The sequence below is a fragment of the Triticum dicoccoides genome, chromosome 2B, assembly GCF_002162155.2.
Source record: "Triticum dicoccoides isolate Atlit2015 ecotype Zavitan chromosome 2B, WEW_v2.0, whole genome shotgun sequence".
NCBI lineage: Eukaryota > Viridiplantae > Streptophyta > Magnoliopsida > Poales > Poaceae > Triticum > Triticum dicoccoides.
The window spans coordinates 695,002,125-695,008,470 of record NC_041383.1 but is presented as its reverse complement, the minus strand read 5'-3'; the positions used below and the strand labels follow the sequence as shown (position 1 = coordinate 695,008,470).

The window sequence follows — 6,346 nt, the reverse complement described above, 5'->3', positions numbered from 1 at the left end:
GGGGGGCGCCCCCCTGTCTCGTGGACAGCCTGTGGGCCCCCTGGTGTTGATTCTTTCGCCAAAAATTCTTATTAATTCCAAAAAGTGCCTCCGTGGATTTTCAGGACATTCCGAGAACTTTTCTTTTCTACACATAAAGCAAGATCATGGCAGTTCTGCTGAAAACAGCGTCAGTCCGGGTTAGTTTCATTCAATTCATGCAAGTTAGAGTCCAAAACAAGGGCAAAAGTGTTTGGAAAAGTAGATATGTTGGAGACGTATCACGCCGCCTCCAATCTCACCCTCATCCCGGAGCCCAATTTTGCTAAGGTGGTGGCGTATCTCAAGTTGGAGGAGCGCCGGATGAAGATGGCCCGGACTCGGGCGACCCACACCGCCCTCGACGCCGGCACCCGCGGGCGCATGCAAAAAATCGATGTGTTAGATTTAAATGGCTCTAGAAGGAGCTCTTTTGTATCACTATTGATTAATTGCCAGTGTTAGATTTTTCATGCCTTCTGGGGTCTAATGACTCTGATAATTGAAAATAGGGAACATATGCATGTGGGCCATATTGGGTGACCTGCACATAATGCTCACATGTAGGTAGACCTACTTAAGTTAGTATTTTGTTTGTTACTTCCAGAGTTAACCAAATTTGTTGGTTGAACATATGTGGATACATAATACAATATTACCTCGATGTCATGTGGCATGCATGCTTTTCTTGAATTCATTTACTCTGATGTTCTTTGTTGTTACTTTTGGGTCAAGCACACTTTAGGATAGATAAGGAGTCTCGATCCCAAAACTTTGAGAGCAACACGAGGGGACTTATACAATATCTACTAGAATAAGTACTCCCCAGCAAATACCAACAGAATTGAAGTAAGCTACACATACATCAAATGGTGGGAATTGATAGGTGGTATCTTTACCAATTTCGGTTCCTAACAGTCGTTCTTTCTGATACTTGGGGATTAATCCATGGTCTTTTTTTTGAATTGGTCTTTGCTTGCAATTTTCCTTTTAGCTAAGAATGGCGTTTGATTCATCAAACATAAAGAAGCAGGCAGAGACTAGAAATCGGCAAGGGCGTACATTTGCTTAATAAAATAATCCAAACTGGTTGATTCTATATTCCATGAGCTTTTAAATCCTCATTCAGCGATTTGTGTATGCCTTGATTGAGTTTTTTTTGGACAAACCCAAGTCCCTTCTCGTATGCCCTTAAGTCAGTAGATTCACATGAGGCCCTCTTTTGTGTATGTGCCTGTCTATTTGTGTTGGTCTTTTCCCCCCTTTCCCAAATAATTGCTTTGCTTAGAATTATTAGAGCTTGTTGCACTCATACGATGGTTCTGTTTGCTGAATGTACTTGTGGATTGAAATGTTCTTGAAGTTGTAGTGGCATCCTTATTTATCTTTGCATTCTTCAGTTCACACGTTGTCCTTGACCTTTTTCTGAAATTTATGCACATATGCATCACTTAGAAATTTTAGCAATCACGTTTATGTACTGATTTACGTGTCATTCCATATTTGGCCATCTCTGGCAGGTACTCGGGTGCCGCTGCATTCCATTTAAGACTTGGTTCAGCTGTTGGTAAGTGCAATGCCGTCAACAGCCAACGCAAGGTAATATTTACTCCAAAATGTGCTTAGCTATTCAGAAATGTGTACTTTGCAAGGTTTCGGAGGGAAACCTTGGTATTTACCAAAATGTGTTCGCTGAGTAGAGTGTAAATTCTGGAACGTTTTTTTTTTCTTTCTTTTGGACAAGATAATTCTCGTAGTGAGAAAGATTATGCGGTGAAAACTGAGAAGTTTCTTAACATATAATAGCATGCTAGCTGGTCTTGGATTTTATCCCTTATAAAACATTCATGCCAAAATGAAACTATATTCATTCTTGCTTGTGCAGTTAAGAGGCATCACGATTTTGTAAAAAAAAGTGTTAATCCAGAGTTGTTCCATGTGTGCAGGCCTATCTGAGTGTAATCATTATCTACCTTTATGCACATGATTATTAGCAAGCTCAGAAATGCTACAATGATTGCTCAGAGCAAGTTATGTGTTGGTGATTGACTGGTATTGCATTGCCATATAACATATTTTGTGTTATGTTGGTTGTACTAAATCACTTTCCTTTCCTCCTTTACTGTCTTGCAGGGTTCAAGGCTTCCTGAATAGTGACCAGAATCGATGTGCAATGAAACTGTTGTCTGCTTATGAGGAAGGTGATGCTGAAGAAATCAAGCGTGCTGCTCAATCAAGTGCCATTAATCACCTTGACCATGTGGTATGTCTTTCGAGATCCTTAGTTAAAAGACTATTGATTATATGAGAAGATGACCTATGATGGTGCGTGTGCTTAGAATGGTAAACTAAGGCCTCTCCTAATGGATAGGTAGCAAGTGCTTAGTGTGCGAGGAGGCTTAGGAATTGAACTCCCAATGCATAGGTGCCTAGTTTGTTGTCGCTAAGGTCCATTTAGTTAGCTTTTTTTTAGAAAAGGAGGATGACCCCCGGCCTCTGCATCTGGGCGATGTGTACGGCCACTTTATTAATTATTCTCATAAGATCTTACAAAGCCATACAACAGTAAGATTAAAGTCATCGTCTAAGCAACAACTGTCGCTACACCTATCTAATTGATGAAGGGGCGCAGATAGTCTAGGCCTAATACCAAACAGACATCGCAACTAAACCTAAACATTTAAGACCTGAGGTCCCAACCAGGACGCCTGCCGGGTATGGGGCACCTACCAGTCCGATGCACTCCTCAACCAGGACGCCTGCCGGGTATGAGGCCGCCCCAGCCACCTGCCACCAATCCATCTTCAGAGCTGTACTGTTGCATGTACCGTGTCAGGTCTCTCTTCCATCGACGCCACCACGACGCCCGACAGCGTCGTCCTCCTGTGCGAGTCCATCCTCCCACAGTGAACTCCGAATCTACATTGCGCCACGCCGTCAAGATCCGTCGCCATCAGTGTGTAGGATGAAGCACCGCTCCACCAAAGAATCCGTTCTCTGGTCCCTCGATCACGTGTGTACCTCTAAGAATGACGTCCCCAAGGGAGGAACGACACCAGAGCGCCGCCGTCATCCGATCATCCGATCTAGGGTTTCCCCCAGAGGCAGCAGAGAGTGGCCTTGAACTTCTCCACGCCGATGCCTTCAAGAAGGGAATGACGCAGATAGCGCCGCCACCGCCAGCCTTAGCAGCCGCCGAAGGCAAGTTTTCACCCAGATCAGTTTGAAGGGATCCAACTCTCATGCACGGGCGCCGTGACCACCAGCACCACCAGGCAGAACCCTGGAGAACCGGCAGATCAGCGAGCCGCCGGCACCACCGCATCCAGATCGCCGGCCACGCCAGGCCGCCACCACCCCCCGCGCCGTCCGGGTCAGAGACGGAGCCGCCGACCGCGCACAGGGACCACCGCCGCCTGCACACGCCGGAACGCCGCCGAGAGCCCAGCGCCCGCCACCGCTTGCCGAGGGCCGCCGCCGCGCGCCCCGAGCGGACTCCCACGCACACCAGGAGAAACTGCCATCGCCCCCAAGCCCGCGCCGGCGTGCCCCACCTCCAGCGCGCCGCCAACCACCGCCGTGATCCGCCCGCGCCAGATCCAAAGAGCCGTGGGAGAAGAGATCCCGCCGCCGCCGACGCCGACCGGGCTTTGCCCGGCGGCGGCGAGGAGGAGAGGTCGGGGGAAGGACGAGGACGCGGTGGTGCTAGGGTTCCCCCCGATCGCCGCGCAGGGGCGACACGGGAGGAGTCGGGAGGGGTTGTGAATATTTTAGTGCACTGCAATACTATATCCTTCAACGCTTAGTTCTCGAAATATACACAGGCTTTCTCTCCTCCAATTGCCTCATCTGCTTTTTGCCTATGTGGCATACTTAGCACCAGTACATGGGAGGGCATTGGGAGGGCGCACTAAGTGCTGAGGCATCATACGCTAGACATGTTACTGAGAATGTTCCTTTTAATTAAGATATATTCTTCAGATTCTACCATTGTTTTTTGAAACGCGGTCCCTTAGGGCCCGATTCATTAAAAAAGGTCGAAGAGAGGTGCCCAGTTAATTAACGGAAAACCGGGCGAAAACCGTCAACATGCCCGCAAAAACAAGGCACACAGGGCGACCTGGCAACCCACACAAGAACGCACACACGCCGTTGAAGAGAAAACCACGAACAAGCGTCGAGGCCTGCGTCGGTCGATGCCAAACAGTCCACCGCACACGCCGACGACCAGGCAGCTCCGACTCTGTCGACGAGCATTGTAGGGGGAAAGCGCTGGGCCTGCGTCGAGCCGGCACCGGAGCCGACCACCCGTCTCGTGTCATCGTTGCCGCGGAAGCACCTTCTCTGCAGCTCCGACTTCAGGAAGACAAATGAGGCCCGGCAACCCCTCGAACTCGCCGGATGAGACCGACTACCAAAGCTTAGCAGCCGCCCAACTTCGCTCGAAGCCGCCATCGTTGCCACACTAGAAGTCGCGCAACATCCACATTGCCGGACAGCCAGCCGCCGACCACAATGCCGCGAGCATCCAGCCCAAGGAAAGTGCAAACGGGATCCAATGCTCTTCAAGGCGACACCCCAAAGGAGGAAGCGACGATGCCGACGCCGTCGCCCGACCCGACTGGGCCTTAGGCTTTCGCCTGAAGAGCTGGAACCGAGGATGTGCAGGGGGTGGACTCCACGACGACGCCTCCAAGAAGGTGACACGACATCCGCAGACGCCGACGCCGTCGGCCGGTAGAAACCCGGCAAGCCTTCGCCCGGAGCACCGCCCAACACCACACCCTCACGCACTGCACCTCCGCTGACCCGCACACCTCCCACTAAGCCATCGCGCCATGACCAGCAGAAGCCACCACCACACCACTGGTCTCACCGACCGGAGACACGAGCAGGGCAGACAGCACACCTCGACGACGTCTTCAAGAAGAGCGCGGCCCCCGAGTGTGTCGCCGTCGCCGGCCCCGACCAGAAGCCCGAGGCAGAGCTTTCGCCCGGCGTCGCCACACTGTCTGTCGAGCCCAAGCCCGGCCGGACCACCAAACAGCCTCTCGCCGTAACGAAGCAGCCAGATCCGGAGAACCCAGGGCCGGCCAGAGCCAGCCACGCACGCCCGGAGCTGCCGCCCCCCGCCATCCGCCGGATCCACAGCACCAGGAGCTGCCGGAGCACCACCAAGACGCCGCCGGGCCGAGCACCACCATCCCGCGGGGACCGTGGCGCCGCACATCGCCACACCAGGTCCGCGCTTGGCCATGCCCACCCACCGCCGGAGCCGCGCCAGCCTGCGCCGGAGCGAGCCCGCAGCATCACCGCCTGGAGCAGCGGAGCAGCGCCGCCCCCGCTGTCGAGAACGGCGATCGAGGGGTCCCGCCGCCGCCGCGCCGCCAGGGCTTTGCCCGGCGACGCCTCTGGCGGCGGCGAGAGGAGAGGGAGGCGCAGGGGGGCCTGCTCGAGCCCACAGGGGCGCCCCGGTGCGGCCCGGCGCGACCGCACGGGAGCGGGGCAGGAAGAGGGGGAGGGCCGGACTCGAACTCCTCCGCGGGGAGAGGGCCGGCGAAGACGGCGCCGGGCTTCGGGATGGATGGAGAGAGGACGCCGGGAGGGTCCCGGATCTGTGCTTGGCTGGGCCTGAGGTGGCCGGAGGGAAGAGATCAGCCGGCGGCGGCGGCGCCTAGATTCTACCATTGTTATTGTGCCAGTATTGTGTGCTTCAGCAGTAATCTGAGGATAAGTTTCATTTTCTTATCGAACTAGTACAAGATCGTTCCATCTTCACTCGGACTGACGTGATCGATCGCTGCAGGTAATTCGGCTCGCAAGGAAGCTACCAATAGGGGACCTGCAGGCCATCAAGAAACGTGCATGTCACCTGATCCCTGTGCATAGAGAACCACAATCAATCGAGTGACTCCAACTATGCCGTTGATGAACAGGAAAGGTTGTAAAAACACATTCTGAATCACATAGAAACTTGTAGGCTGCATCTGTATCATGGATTTCGATCCCCTTGTTTTCGTTGTTTCGGATCTGTGCACATACACCCTACATCTGTACCGCTGGTTTGCTGTTGCGACATTCTTATTTGTTCGATTACCTGGACAGTGTTCTGTTATCTGTATATACACCAGCATATGTTGAAGTACAAATGGATTCCACAGGTCTGGATTTACATTGTACTCCCTCCGTCTCATAATATAAGAACGTTTTTAACATTAGTGTAGTGCCAAAAACGTTCTTATATTATGGGACAGATGGAGTACGTATTAACTAGCAGTGCGACCTGCGCGTTTGCCTGGCTAGATGCCATATTTTTTGAACTATCATT

General features: G+C 52.4%; 1 pseudogene; it reads left to right on the top strand.

The window, feature by feature from the left end:
• The first annotated feature begins 246 nt into the window (after positions 1–246).
• On the top strand, positions 247–5,929 carry LOC119361162 (annotated as a pseudogene).
• Positions 5,930–6,346: the final 417 nt, after the last annotated feature.